Raw genomic sequence first — 16,730 nt, 5'->3', positions numbered from 1 at the left:
TCACAACCCATTTATATGGAAAGTCCTCGTAAATACAAATTAATTGAACACAACCTCGATGTAACTGCTGTAAACCGTTGAAGAGTTTCCATGTCTCTGTTCCATCATCAGGTCGACTCCAGACCTTCATTGAATTGCTTTAAAGTGCATATTGGAAACAATATTAAACGCTATAGTTTCCCTTACGATTTTTGAAAGTTCCCCTCGATTTCTCCAGGATTTCATCATCACAACCTGACATGATGACAATGGGACCATTCCGGGAGCATACCCTTTAACACACATTGAATGCCTGTGATAGCCAGATCTTCTTGATATCACATCGAAATCCAAAGTTGTCTAACGTACCAACTTATATATATTAGAGGTATGGTCGAGTAATTTGAGCTGACAAACTTTCAGCTGTCTTTTCAATAACCCTCATAATTAAGCCTCAATAACTCAGTGGTAAAGAGGCCGGACTCATCACCAAGAGGTGGCGGTTCGATCCCCGCCCGCTGGACAATTGTCTAATACAGTATTTTCCGACTACTTGTAGGGGTAAGGGAATATTTGTCATATTTAAAAGATATGGCAAATATTCTTTAAAAAAGCGCTTAGACTACAATACATATAATCTACAAGAGTTCTATCCTTATAATATTTTTTAAGTTTGTCCATAAAACTTTAACCTTACTAAAAGATTTCAATTAGACCACGGTCTATACAAAAAATCGAACCCCGTCCGCGCCGGAGTTACCAGAATTACCGATTTTGTTCTTTATTAGATACTAGCCGACGCCCTTCGGTTAGTATCTAAACCCGCGTAGTTCCCGTTCCCGTGAGAATACGGGGATAAAATGTTGCTTATGTCACTCACAAACAACGCGCTGTCTAGTGGTAAAAAATTTTCAAAATCGGTTACGTTAATCCAGAGATTACCCCCTAAAACGCCATAAACTTTACCTCTATATAATATTAGTATCTATAGAATACAGAGTTATAGACTAAAGAGATGGGAAACCTTTATCAAGTTGTTATCCTAGGCTTAAAAAAATCGCAGATCCGGGTCTGGGTTTAAGCACAACTTTTTTAATTAGGTATTTTGTCAAGAAACCAGTCCGATTCAAATAAATATGTAAAGCAACAGCGAATGCGGTATCATCACGAATTTCCAACTTTCTAACTCGAAACTCGTGATCTACCGGTGACATGTAGAGAGGTTTCGTTTTTCAATACAGTTTGCAATTCGTCCAGTGCTTAGAAGTAACTTTTAAAATTAGACGAATTAAATTAACTTAACTAACTTAAATAGTGACTAAAATAATACTGAAGTTGCAATTGACAAGGCTCGAAGAAATGATTGTTAGTTGACGTATATTTTTGTAAAATGATTAATGGACCATTTGTTACACTCATCGTTATCAACTCATATTCGGCTCACTGCTGAACTCGAGTCTCCACTCAGAATGAGAAGGGTTAGGTCGATAGTCGACCACGTTGGCTCAATGCAGATTGGCAGACTTCACACACGCAGAGAATTAAGAAAATTCTCTGGTATGCAGGTTTTCTCACGATGTTTTCCTTCACCGTTCAAGATACGTGGTATTTAATTTCTTAAAATGCACACTTGTTAAAGTTGGAGGTGCATGCCCCGCCGGACCGGATTCGAAACCACACCCTTCGGAATCTGAGGCAGAGGTCATATCCACTGGGCTATCATGGCTTGATTTATTTGTTATATGTTTATAAAGTAATAATAGATGGGGGTGAGATTAGGGGTTGAAAGTTTACATCGATTTTCAAGCGGGGTTGCGGGGTTTCGCTTGTATTATGATAATGTTCATGAAGGTACCGACAAAGTTACCAATCAGTGTAGGTATTAGGGTTCTACATATTCGTAATTGATAACTCATCGCAACTAACGAGCCCATATAAGTAGGTACAATAGTATCCGGAACTCTAACACGGGCCTTCTCATTTCAATCCGCCCTTTTATACAGGTGCAACCTCAAAAAGGTAAAATAAGGCTTGAGATACATCATTGCTCTTTTTAGGGTACCGTTCCTTAGAGTGGAAAAACCGTAGGTTCTACTTTTGTAAGAAAGTTTTTTCTTTGAATGTTTTGAATGAGTGTTTTTGGAGTTTATTTCTTTGAATGCCTTTCCGGCTTCTGTGTTTGCTAATACTTATGATTTGTGCACCTTCAAGGCAAGAGTGAATAGGCATTTTCTAGGCAAGCGCGCTCCAACCTAGACCTCATCATTGCTTTCACCAGGCATGATTGTAGGCAAGCGCAATAAAATAAATGTAGTTTGAATTTGACACCGCAAACGACTTTGTTTCGAACTTTATGCTAGCCACAAACGGTCAATTATTCTCACGTTTCTGTAGCACCCACGACTATAATTGATCGTGTGTTGGTCACTGCGTACATGACTTGTATAGCATGCCGCGTGGGTACTGCCGTTTGATTTTCAGAAACGTGATAATAATTGACCGTCAATGGCGACCATTAGAGTGATACAGGAAGATGCGTGTGGCATAGAAATACAAACAAACCATTGCAAAATATAGAATTTCTAAGCAGACTTCCGATATAGAACAACTAGGTATCTAATAATAATTAAGAGATCAAGCAGATGGTTTTTTTTTGTGTATGTTCCTCATGTAGACCTAAGATACGCGCCACAACATATCTCTTGAAGAGAAAAAGACTATCGCGCTCTCTTTCGTAACATAGCAACGAAATAGAGGGCGGTAGTTCGACCGCTATTAATCGACTATATCTTTTTCTCTTCACGAGATTCGTGCCAACGGATACTTTTTGCCATGGGGAGGCAAGAAGGTTATGTCTGACTAAAACCTCACGGTGTTCCGTATCGTCGCCTGATGACGTCACGGTAACGTTTAAGCCACCGTAACCACCAAGCAGATGACCTTTTTTTTATTCTTAACAAGTTAGCCCTTGACTACAATCTCACCTGATGGTAAATGATGATGCAATCTAAGATGAAAACGGACTAACTTGTTAGAAGGAGGATGAAAATCCACACCCCTTTCAGTTTCTACACGACATCGTACCGGAATGCTAAATCGCTTGGCGGTACGTCTTTGTCGGTAGGGTGGTAACTAACCACGGCCAAAGCCTCCCACCAGCCAGACCAGGACCAATTAAGAAAACCTCAATCGGTCCAGCCGGGGATCGAACCCAGGACCTCCGGTTTGTAAATCCACCGCGCATACCACTGCGCCACGGAGACATACACGAGCGTGATTGGCAAAGTTTTAAAAATATCTGCATGGGTTTTTTAGGGTTAGTTTCAAGAAATAGATATGCTAGATGTATTTCTATAGACGGAACCTGTAATGCATCATTATAACCGGTGCATTAGATAGCTTTTTGTTAATAATTAATTTCCTACTAATAAGTCACGAATGTAACAGTTATCGGCATTCAATCGTGTTTTGCCGTGTGGCTGGATCATAACTTCGAATCAATTCATACTTATGCATTAGCTTGCATATAAATGTCTCTATAAGCATATTAATAGGACAAATTATTAATTTGTTACAATGATACATTACTCTATCTACTTTCGTTTGGACGTGGGAATGTTTGTCGTATACAGGTTTGTGATGGCATCTAGGTTATATCCTGGAAGAATTACTTTTGATTGTAGCTTATCATGAAAATCGTATACTTAGACATACTTATACCTACATATTTTATGAGATTGTATTATGTCACAGAAAACATTGTTGTACAGAACATGGATAAAGCGCTTGTATTAAGAAAATATCTTTGAAAATTCATTCTTTTAATCCGAGTAAAAGATAGTAGGTGTATACCTGTTTTTTATCAGTCGTTTGTTGTTTTGTGTACATTCCAAATAGGTCTGAGAGGAAATGTAAACAGTCCAGACTATCAGATGAGGTATTTTTATTTTAATCATCTTACAGTATTTATGTGATCTAACTAGATACTAAGTAAGTACTAAGAAGAACAATTGATAAACCTAGATAAATACTCATTGAGTTACATGTCCATTTCCTTATCATTAACATCCTTTATAGATCAGCCCTATTAACAGCCTTTAAGTCCCACGGTTGGGCACAGACCTTAGTGCTAAACTGGTGACTGAAACTAAATATTAGCGCTCCAGTTTAAAAAGAAACTGCGAACGAAGCTTAGCTCGGCTAGAAGTGCATAAAATAACTTCACGACAAAGTTATTGCATTTATCGGTCTATCACAAAAGAATTTGTACTTACAGTGCTATAGGTAAAGGTAAATTATAGTTACCTAAAGGTAAATTGTGTGGCGCACCACGCTATATTCGGTAAATGACCATAATCGAACCCGCTGCCCTGGATGCCTATCAGAGCATCGTCTAATGACAGACGCGCACCGGAGATAAATTGATGCGATACTTTCTACGGAATTCCGTCGCGTAAAGATTCACATTAGCCATTTGTTTGTTTTGATAACTATTGTTATGTTTAACCAACTTCTTTGAAAGGTAGTTCATAAATAATTTAGGGTGAAAATGAGTTCCAAATTGTGTTTATTGTAGGTAGGTAATGTCATAAATGACAACCCATATTCTCATAATATAAAAAAACACCAGAAACCAAGTGTGTCCAAAAATTGTAGCAACATCCCGCACTCGTCGCACTTCCCACCCGCGTAATGTTGCTAGTTCATTACGCTGTTAAATATTTCCCTATTTTGTGGTAGTTTATAATGTTTGAAGCAAAACAATAAGGGTACAGTTCATCGCATTAAATGTGTTTTTCTGTATTCTGAGGCCATATTCGGCTCACTGTTGAGCACGAGTCTTCAGTCAGAATGAGAGGGCTTAGGCCTTAGTCCACCACGCTGGCCCAATGCGGATTAGCAGACATCACACACGCAGGTGCATGTTTGCCCACGATGTTTGTCACCGTTACCTTTTCCGTTTGAGACACGTAATATTTTTTTTTTTTTTAATGCACATAACTGAAAAGTTGGAGGTGCATGCCCCGGACCGGATTCAAATCGAAGGGAGATGTCATATCAACTGGGCTATCAGGGCTCAAGTAGGTATAGGTCGCGGCTTATAACTTGAACTATACACAGTCATTTTCGAGTGTTAACGATATACGGTTTTAGATAACGAGTTTCTAACCATGGCAACATCTTGACGCCATTATTTCTTTTATTTACAGATACAGAGTTTCATTAATGTTTATCCAGAAAATACCTATACCTTCAAGATAAATTCAAGATTTAAAGGGACCGCAGTAATCAATTACCCACTGGGTATTCTCTAAGCACCAACTATATCTAACTCCCTAGTCTAATCCCTAGTAAAGATAAGATCAAGGAAGCAAGATCTTAGTTCAATAGTTGATTGGTGTGCATTTTGCAAGCTCATTTCTGTTTATGATTTATTTGAAACCTGATTTACAATAGCTAACTAGCTAATTTAATAGTATAGTAATACCATTTCGAACATTCTTGATTGTAGCTCGAATATCTTTTGGAATGATCTTGAAAATTTATAACTTTAGTCTAGTTTTAATGTTGCTAATTTTTGCTATAGATATCTATACAAATACTTACCTTTCTCGAGATGAAAGAAGTAATCTCTTTATTTTGAAGCAAAATAAGTCCTTTCACGTTAATTTTCGAAGCTACTGAAATCCACTTGTACTCATTCTTACTCGTAGATGGACGATAGATTAGCAAAGTCGGTGTTTAATAAAAAAATCCCGAATTTTAGACCCCTTATTTTTTAACATTTAATTACAAAGGAAAAGTTTGAGATTTTATATTGTAATTGTGGTCTATAACACCTACTGTTAAGAACCTACTTACTTTTATAGTTCCTGGTCAACAGGAAGTACCATGAGTTTTGACTCCCTCGAGAGCGTATCTATTTTTCAAGTGAACTTACAACTTCATGGGTATACTTCATGGGTAACTATGTAAATAAAAATCATGGCCAATTTTTGTTGTAATTTTATATTTCAATTAATCTATCCTAACCAAATGTTTTTTAAGCTTTGTCCCGACTACATCACAAAATCGGTCGAGGGGTTTTTTATTTGTCACATTTCTGTAATACTTCACGGGTAGGGTGTAGTGCAGGGTAGGGTAGGGTAGGGGTAAGGTAGGGGTAGGGTAGTGTAGGGCAAGGATAGGGAAGAAGCGCACATATAAGTCAAAGCGAAGCTTGACCCGGTCCGCTGGTACAGTATATTTAACTTAATATGTCCTTGCATTTCCGAAATATGTATAGGGTCTTGATTGACAGACAGACAACAAAGTGATATACTCGAGGGTTTTTTCCTTTTGAGTTACGGAACCGTAAAAAGAAACGGAATTCCACGCGGACGAATTTGCGGACGTTTGCTAGTTTACAATAATTGTTTACAAATTGTGTTATCCACATGGCCTCGGTAAATCACAACATCCGACAGTACCAACTGGGCCGGACAATGTTGTGAAATGTTACTAGTGAAAGTAATCATTGACTGTTTCATTACGAATCATCGACATTGCAAAAATTGTTTCCACATTACTTAATACTACCCGACGCGTCGCGGTTTCACCCGCGTAGTTCCCGTTCCCGTGGGGACACGGGGATAAAACATTGTCTATGTTAATCCTTGATAATGTAGCTTTCCATGGGTGAAAGAATTTTTGATATCGATTCAGTAGTTTTAGAGCCTATTCAATGCAAACAAACAAATCTTTCCTCTTAATAATACAGACGATGCCAAGTTTTCATCGCCGGTTCGAATCCGGCCTTTGGCATGCACCTCCAACTTTTCAGGTATGAAACTAAATATCACTTGTCTCCTTAGACCGTTATTAATGGTCTAAGCTTGTCTCCAACGGCGAAGGAAATACAACGTGAGGAAACCTGCATATCTGAGAATTTTCCTAATTCTCTACGTGTGTGAAGTCTGCCAATCCGCATTGAGCCAGCGTGGTGGAATTAACCTAACCCCTCTCATTCTGAGAACATACTCGTGCTCAGCAGTGCGGAAATATGCATTCCTGCATACCAGTTCGGTTACGAAGAGTTCTACTGCTATTGAATACTGCCCCCCTAGCCTAGTGGCACGTCGATTCTCTTTCTACGATCGCTAACGGTTCGAAAACTAGAAAGATGTATAGGAATGACATTAGCTATCGACAGGTCACGTGATCAAGATCTGTCATAACTGGTATGGGGAAATACCTACTAACCTTATCTTCATTTCTTCATACAAATAATATTCTGTATTAGGAGACTCTTATGTTCGTGAATTTTTTTGTTGGTATGAGAAAATACCAACAAAAAATTACAGGGATTTTGTTAAATTTCAATGCCTGTAAGTGGACGTTGCGACGATGTTTTAATAATTCGTCAGTTTGAGCCTGTAATTCGTCTCTATCTTTCTCTGCCTAACACGATACTATAAAAAGAGATAGAAACGATTCCAAAAGTATCGTTACACAAAACCGGTACAGTTTAATTCATCATTTGAATTTTACAAGTGACTAAAACTAACATAAAAGTATAGATGGCCCCAAAGAAATTTGGAAAGTACCTAAAACCGATTCCGCTGTGTTTATTTTAACAATTAACGTTGATTGAGATTGCTAATTCACCCGATTCGCGAAAAAAGCTCAATTTTAAAGGCGAACTTTCACGTTTGCCGCGCGTATAACTTAAGAGTTAGCTCTGTTTTGTAACATAAAGTCAGCCATTGACGGTCAATTATTCTCAGGATTCTGCAGCGCAATCGGCAGCTAAGACGATTCATAAGTCGAGCCGTCATGCACGCAGCGACCAATACCAATACACGATCAGTTATAGTCGTGGGTGCTGCGGAAACGTGAGAATAATTGATCGTCAATGGCGTGCAATGAAGTTTCTCTGTCAAGTCTCGATGGCATCCGTGGCCGCAGTGTATACGCGGTGGACTTACAAGACGGAGGTCCTGGATTCGATCCCCGGTTGGACCGATTGATGTTTTCTTAATTGGTCCAGGTCTGGCTGGTGGGAGGTTTTCAGTCGTGGCTAGTTACCACACTACCGACAAAGACGTACCGCCAAGCGATATAGCGTTCCGGCACGATGTCGTGTAGAAACCGAAAGGTTGTGGATTTTCATCCTCCTCTTAACAAGTTAGCCCGCTTCCATCTTCGATTACTTCATCACTTACCATCAGGTGAGATTAAAAAAAAAGTTCATGTACTTAGAATTAGTTTTTGATACTTATGCCTATATATTTGATAATCTGCGATTGCCAGACTTTCTTCATTTTCAGAAGGCTGTTGTGAGCCTATGGTCCTACCATAGTAAGTATTTTTTCATTCAAACATTCATTATTATAGTAAGTACGGCAGCCAATTATGGACTGTGGTTGCTTTGGAAGATAGCAGGTTCTAAGGGTAACCACTACCTACTATAAGTATTGTTAAATATCAAACTTTAGGAGTATCTTGCAAAGGGTTGGCACAAAGCTAAGTGAAAAGGCACACTCTGAAATAAAGTGTCTTTTAAGTTATTTCAGAGCGTGCGCCCAGGAACTTTTGATCTAGTTCCTTCTTCACCTTTTAACCACAAAACTGCCAGGTATCGCAGAGGTCTGCATCCATACGTACTTGATGTCCCTTGGACACGTACGAAGCGTTTCAGTTCATCGTCCCTGATGAGCACTGCGAAGTTATGAAACCCTTTCAGCTTCTGTTTTCCCTATCACCAACAATTTTTTTTTTATTCTCTACAAGTTAGTCCTTGATTACAATCTCACCTGATGGTAAGTGATGATGCAATCTTAGATGGAAGCGGGCTAATTTGTTAGGAGTAGGATGAAATCCACACTCCTTTCGGTTTCTACACGACATCGTACCGGAACGCTAAATCGCTTGGCGGTACGTCTTTGTCGGTAGGGTGGTAACTAGCCACGGCCGAAGCCTTCCACCAGCCAAAACGGGTACATGGGTATATTCAAATCAAGAGTGAATAGGCATCTTCTAGGCAAGCGCGTTCCACCACAAGCTGCATCATCGCTTACCGTCAAGCATAATTGCAGCCAAGTGCTCGTCTATAAAAAATTTTAATAAAAAAAATTCAACCGACTTCCAACTCAAAAATTAATCTAAACTAAAAAGCAAAAAATAACATCTTACCTATGTGCTACCTTCTGATCAGTTTGAAGGCGGTGCCAAGCCAGTGATGTTTTAATTCAAGCCGTTTAAATTACACAATTTCTGTGGTTCTTTCAGAAACGGCTTTAATTAAAACATGACACAGGATTGGCACCGCCTTCAAACTGATCAGAAGGTAGCACATAGGTAAGATGTTATTTTTTGCTTTTTAGTTTAGATTAATTTTTGAGTTGGAAGTCGGTTGAATTTTTTTTATTAAAATTTTTATTTTTTAATTTTTAGTGTTAGCATACCTACTGAGTGTGAACAAAACATAATGAGCAAATAGTTGAAACGTTATTTTCTTATGATAAGTATCTAAGACCTACAATCCCAATTTTAAAAATACTATCTTAACTCATTTACAAAATTTCACTCCCCCTTTATCCACACGTAATATGAATATTCAGAAAAACGTGAAAGGTGACTGTCCTCCGTCTTCATCACCAGATCCCCTATGCAGTCACAATCTATATGGGTGGAAAGTTCTCATCAATATAAAATTTATCAAGTCCAAACACAAGGTAGCTACTGTGAACCGTCGAGGAGTTCCCTTAACTCTCCTTCATCTTCATCACCAGATCCCCTATACAGTCACAATCCATATGGGTGGAAAGTTCTCATCAATATAAAATTTATCAAGTCCAAACACAAGGTAGCTACTGTGAACCGTCGAGGAGTTCCCTTAACTCTCCTTCATCTTCATCACCAGACCTCTAATACAGTCACAACCTATCCAGGTGGAAAGTTCTCATCAACACAAAATTATCAAGTCAAAACACAAGGTAGCTACAGTGAACCGTCGAAGAGTTCCCTTAACTATCCTTCGTCTTCATCACCAAACCCCTAATACAGTCACAACCCATCTAGGTGGAAAGTTCTCATCAATACAAATAAATCAAGCCCAAACAAAAGGTACCTGCTGTAAATCGTTGACGAGTTCCATCGTCTGTGTGTCGGCTCCATCATCAGACTACCTCCAGACCTTCATAAAATTGTAGTGGTTTAAAATACCTTATGGAAACACTAACAAACGCACTAGCCCTCTCTACGATTTTCGAAAGTTTCCCTCTATTTCTCCAGGATGCCATCATCAGATCCTGACATGAAAAAAATGGGACCACCCTGGAATCAAACCCTTCAAAACAAAAAAAGAATTTTTAAAATCGGTCCACAAATGACGGAATTATCGCTGGACATACATAAAAAAAAAAAAAAAAAACATACATACAGCCGAACGTAGAACCTCCTCCTTTTTGGAAGTCGGTTAATAAATAAAAAAAATACTGAGGATTACATAATACCGTAGAAAATAGAAAATATCATAAAATTAGGTTTTTTAATTGTACAATTGAGGCTCTGGCTCTTGGAACAACCTTCTCTTGAGAAGGCTGTGGGGAATGTAGAAGTCTTAACTAATAAAACTTATTTGGCGTTCTCACCTTCCTATGGTAGGAGTATAATTAGGCTGACAAATAGTGAGTCAAAAAATGAGGTAAGTCTGACTATTACAACTACTCGTTCTATTTAAACACAAGGTAGAATTATGAAACATTGTTCATTGGTTTATATTCAATCATCAATATTTCCAAACATTTCCTTAGTAGGTAATATCCTCGCAACTGAAACGTGTTCTAATTTATACGTTAGTGGCAGATGCGTCGCTTTTTCACCCGCGTAGTTCCCGATCCCGTGAGATTATAGGGTTAAAACATAGCCTATGACACTAACAAATAATGTGGCTTTCTAGTGGTAAAAGAATTGCTGAAATCGGTTTAGTAGATCCAAAGATATCCTACAACACCACAAACTTTACCTCTTTATAATATTAGTAGATCTCATAGAATATAGATTTAGTAATTCATTTTCAACCTTTGGCTGGTGGGAGGCTTCGGCCGTGGCTAGTTACCACCCTACCGGCAAAGACATACCGCCAAGCGATTTAGCGTTTCGGTACGATGCCGTGTAGAAACCGAAAGGGGTGTGGATTTTTCATCCTCCTCCTAACAAATTAGCCCGCTTCCATCTTAGACTGCATCATCACTTACCATCAGGTGAGATTGTAGTCAAGGGCTAACTTGTAAAGAATAAAAAAAAACCTACTTGTCTTAAATACCTAAATATCTTGCCTTAAATAACTAAATAAGAAAACTTCGTAGAAAAGTATAAGCACCCTGTCTCAAACTTGTCTTGTGCAATGTGTAGAAACAAATTAGAAATCAAATAAACACCTATTCGTCTGATAAAAGATCTTGATCTCTATCTCTCTAGGTCTCTATCAAATACTAAGAACAGGCTAGGTCACTATAAAAACTGGAAGAATTACTTATTACAAATCGCAATGTCAAGTTTGACTGGCTAAAAAAATTACAGACGCTCGATTCACTGTCATATCAAAGTCAGTTTTGGACAGAGGTTCCCAACTTACGATACAGGTGGTTAGGTACATACATACCTCGCTAAATAATGACACTGTCGCAGTTTATTTATAATGATTTAAGTCACTGTTCCCATAAGAAAAGTAGGACAAAATTTAGATTATGCGATATTCCAGAATTTACGAGTGAAACTTACCCGACTTTGTTACGCACATATTCTGCTTTTTGGTTTTTCGTTATGCCAGTCAAATTACTATTTCTTTATATTCAATTTATTGTAGGTACATCGCCAATATTGAGTGTTTTTTGACGTGACAACGTCTTATAAATCGATGGAGCTGGCTGCACACTCGAAAAAAGGTCACGTCATGCGTCGTTCCCTCGCTCTAGGGTTGCCAACTTTTTTTACAAGAAATAAAGCATATTCTGGTCTATGAAGATTGTTAAACAGTATTTTAGAAAAACGAACATTTTCTTTTGAAAATGCAACCATTCCATCAGTATTTTCTTATGACGTTGTCACGTTCAACTATCGTCAGTAAACCGAATTTACAGACAACCGATTTTTTTTGCAAATTTATCTACTTTGCTTTTAGGTACATAGGGATTTGCTAAGTTAATTCTTAAAAACTTAGTTTGAAATCTTTAAGAATGCAATTTATTTAAGTGTTTTAATTTCAAATGGTCGATAGTCGTATATATGATGTACGAGTAGATTTAGTTAATTCTCTGTGCACTAAGAATAGTAAAACAATTTTCAGTTATTGTTTTTTTTTGTCAAAATGGATTCAACCCACAGAGGGTCGAAGTACAGCACTTTGGGTACCAGTGAAAGAAAATGCAAATGCAGACGAAACGTTATCGGGTGTAAACGAGTGAGAGTAACCATAATTGCCGACTATTAAAGTGATTTGTCGGCAAAATTAAATATTTACATAACATTCACATCGCTGTATAAACGCAGGAATATATACTATTTGAAAATATTCCACACATAAATATTTAGCAGACGTTCCTACCTATTATTAACCGTACCTGAATTTGTAATTACTTATAGCATGGAATCCAAAGAGGGGATTTTGGAGTTACTCGAGCGCGGCAGATAACCTTCATCATTGTTATCCTATATTCGGCTCACTGCTGAGCACGAGCGTAGGCCAAAAGTCCACTACGCGGACCCAATGCGGATTGGCAGAATTTACACACGTAGATAATTAGGAAAATTCTCAGGTTTCAAATTTCCTCACGATCACGATGTTTTTCCTTCACCATTTGAGACACGTGATATTTAATTCCTTTAAATGTACATAACTGAAAAGTTGGAGGTGCATGCCCCGGACCATATTCGAACATATAACCTCTGCCTTCGATTCCAAGGGCGTGGTTATATCCACTAGGCTAGAACAGATCACTCCATTTTTGACGGCCTCCGTGGCGCAGTGGTATGCGCGGTGGATTTACAAAACGGAGGTCCTGGGTTCGATCCCCGGCTGGGCCGATTGAGATTTTCTTAATTGGTCCAGGTCTGGCTGGTGGGAGGCTTCGGCCGTGGCTAGTTACCACCCTACCGGCAAAGACGTACGGCCAAGCGATTTAGCGTTCCGGTACGATGCTGTGTAGAAACCGAAAGGGGTGTGGATTTTCATCCTCCTCCTTACAAGTTAGCCCGCTTCCATCAAAGACTACATCATCACTTACCATCAGGTGAGATTGTAGTCAAGGGCTAACTTGTAAACAATAAAAAAAAAAAAAAATCTACCACCACGCGATGGACCCGGCACCCGCACTTTGAATCCATGGAAGGCTAAGATATTCGTCTCTTAATACATTTTATTAGGAGGAAACAGGAGAGGCGCCATAATTGGATCTCGCTCCATTCTAAAATTTACTTCGGGCCGGCGCTGATGATGGATGATTATGACCACTCGCTCTAGCTCCAGACTAACCACGGTCCAAAAATACCTATCCCTGTTTTAAAATGCACCTATGTTTCTTAAACGTCACTACCCATAAGCAACCATTACGTTCCGGACCACTAAAAAGTTACGATTTGTATTTGCATATCTACAAAAGAAATCTAGTCCAAACGGATATAGTATCGTTTTGAATAAATTATTTATTATTTACCCACCAAGTTGCTATATCGTTAATCGGCGGGTATAGAACGTTCGTTATATAAATTGTTTGTTAACCGCGTTATGTAAGATTGTTATAATTAAACACGCGTTATTACGCCCGTCAGTAATTAATCTTTTTGTATAGAATCGTAATCTTAATGCGAGGTAATCGAAATTTTAATTAAAGAATTTACTTCTCGCTAATATTTTTCAAATAGATAAAACCATGCATTGTTTTGAATATTCTTCTTTTTTTACAAATAACTATAATATTTCATATCATCATCCTTAACAACCCATATTCGGCTCACTAATGAGCACGAGTCTCCTCTAAAAATTAGAGGCCTTAGTCCTCCACGCTGGCCCAATGCGGATTGGCAGACTTTACACATGATGTTTTTCCGTCAGCGTTTGAGACACGTGTTATTTAATTTCTTAAAATTAACATAACTGAAAATTTGGAGTTGCATGTCCCGGACCGGATTCGAACCTATGTCCTCCAAATCGAAGGCAGAGGTCATCTCCACATAAGCTATCACGTCTCTCTTTTTCTTGATATGTTATTTCTTTTATAATTGTCTACAAGTTAACCCTTGACTGCAATCTCACTTGATGGTAAGTGATGATGCAATCTAAGATGGAAGCGGGCTAACTAGTTAGGAGTAGGATGAAAATCACCCCTTTCGGTTTCTACATGACATCGTACCGGAATGCTAAATCGCTTAGCGGTACGTTAAGGGTGGTAACTAGCCATGGCCGAAACCTTCCACCAGCCAGACCTTTTTTCTAAACCAATTAAGAAAACCTCAATCGGCGCAGCTGGGAATCGAACCCAGGACCTCTGTTTTGTATTACTGCACTACGGAGGCCGTCGTTATTATAATAGTCTACCCATTTTATCTTCTATGAAAATAGTTTACAATTCTTTTCTCGCAGACGAAATAAATAAATAAATCTGTATAAGCTTTCATACCTAAAATACATTGAAGCTGTTGAATTTAGTTGATAAAGTTATAAATATTACATTCAACTTTACAGTTCTAAATTACCAAACAATTTATCTTTCCAAAACTCGTTTAAGCGGTAACAAATAACATGTGGTTTTAATCAATACCATATTTTAACGTTTAGTAGGTATTATTAATATTATAATTAAATAGCTCTAGGTTTCTAGGAGTCTAGATTCCAGACCCGTTAGCACATTTGCATATTTTGTTCCGTTACGCCAAAATGGTGACACAATTAACTCAAAATATCAATAAAAAGCAACTTTCCTAACAAGGTAATAAAGTAATGCATTAAATCATAATATTTTTTGCTTGTCGACATTAATCAAATTAGTAGGTACTTGAAACTGTCGCGCTAAAACGGTGCAAAGGAGATAGTCCAAAACTATATGGAGCCCAGGGTCAGTCATGGCGGAAATAAAAGAAAATATTTTTTTTAACTATTTTAGATTATACAAATCTATGAATTTACTTCAATTCATTCGAAATAAGTATCCTCTCCCAAGCAATGCAATACTATTATAAATAGGGTAACAATGGCGGATTGATGACGTATTTAACGCAGTAGTCGTTCTGACGTTTGCTATCATTAGTCATGTAATCATCAAGGCTTAGCCGCGAAGCTTTTTTTCGACATCAGTGCTACATTTTAAATTTTAGGCGTTTTAATCAGATCTTTATTTAATTTCATGCTATATTTGAACGCTCTTTTAACGCCCGTTAAAAAAACTCTAGTGCGAATAAGGCTCAAGTCATTAATCTTTAAATGAAATAGTAGCACTAATTTTTGTCAAGTTCAAGTACTTTTTCTGACATATACAACTGAGTTTTTTTTTTCTCAGTACAGTTAAAACTTAAAAAAAAAGCCCGGAGTTTAACGATTTAGATCTAGAACCGAATTGCATTGACTTTACTGGCAGATGGTAATATTACCCAGCCATGGCCTAAGCCTCAAGTAGGCTAATTTATGTCGGTACTAATTATAACTATTGAATCGACCCGAGACTCAAACGTGGGACCTAACGAGCCTTTGAACAAGCTGAGGCACGTTAGGACCAAAGGCAGTCATAATATATTCTATTACCAGTCAATAAAATCGTTTATTTATACATGAACTTGCCACCAAGCGATGGGTAAAGTCAGTGAAAGTTGTAACCTTTTAACTTGAAATCGTCTATAGGATATTCTTCGAAGTCACGACTCAAGGAAATTCTAGGTATTCATCACATTTTCCCTATAATTTTACCTACCCCCTAATTTAAGTTAATTTTACTATTTTTTGCCTTAATAGGTTCACAGTTATAAAGTCAGATTCATATTATCCAATTCAGTTGTAGGTTTGCCGGTCGTTGAACTATATAGTTTTTCAAATTCATCCGTAACACTTCGATGGTCCGCGCGGGCCGGGGGGCGTGTAGCGATGAATGAAAAATCCACGACTGATGCACTACCCGCACGCACGATTTCACACCCACGCAGTCTTTCCCCCGTCGCCCGCATATCATGGGAGTGTCATCAACGCACTTGTCAAGATTTAGTGTCCCATTTCTCGTAAAGGATTTTAGTCAATATTGGGAAAAAATATATTGGTCGTGCTTATAGATAAATCACTTTTACCAAAAGATTTTATACTATTAGATATGTCACTAGCGCGTGAGGTGAACAAAGGTACCTAATTTCATTTAGTTCCATAGTAAACAACGAAAGTTATTGAAAAAAATAACTAATACCTAAATTTTATCAATCCGCATAGGGCCAGTGTGGTGGACTATTAGTCTGACCCCTTTCATTCTGAGAGGAGACACAGTCATGCTCAACAGTGATAAAGTTAAATTCGAATAAGGCGAGTTAAAGGCGAAAAATTCGTCTAATTGTAAAATACCGGAATCACACGGCTGGCATGCATCTAGATTCTAGATAAAAAGTTCCAAAAATAAATAAATGTCTAGTATAAAAAGTACTGCGTTAACATACCATGATACTTCGCTTATCATTTTTAATTGCCCCGAAAAAAGTAAGAGGTTGCTGGCATTTTGATAGACATCTGATATGCTCTG

General features: G+C 38.0%; 1 protein-coding gene across 1 annotated transcript in view; it reads left to right on the top strand.

The window, feature by feature from the left end:
• LOC112053335 (uncharacterized) overlaps positions 1 to 16,730 on the top strand; it is an 81,208-nt gene that overhangs the window by 994 nt on the left and 63,484 nt on the right. The window lies entirely within an intron of this gene.

Source organism: Bicyclus anynana, chromosome 20 (genome assembly GCF_947172395.1).
Source record: "Bicyclus anynana chromosome 20, ilBicAnyn1.1, whole genome shotgun sequence".
Lineage (NCBI taxonomy): Eukaryota > Metazoa > Arthropoda > Insecta > Lepidoptera > Nymphalidae > Bicyclus > Bicyclus anynana.
Note: the sequence above shows the minus strand (reverse complement) of the source record. Positions and strands in the feature narration are given on the sequence as shown.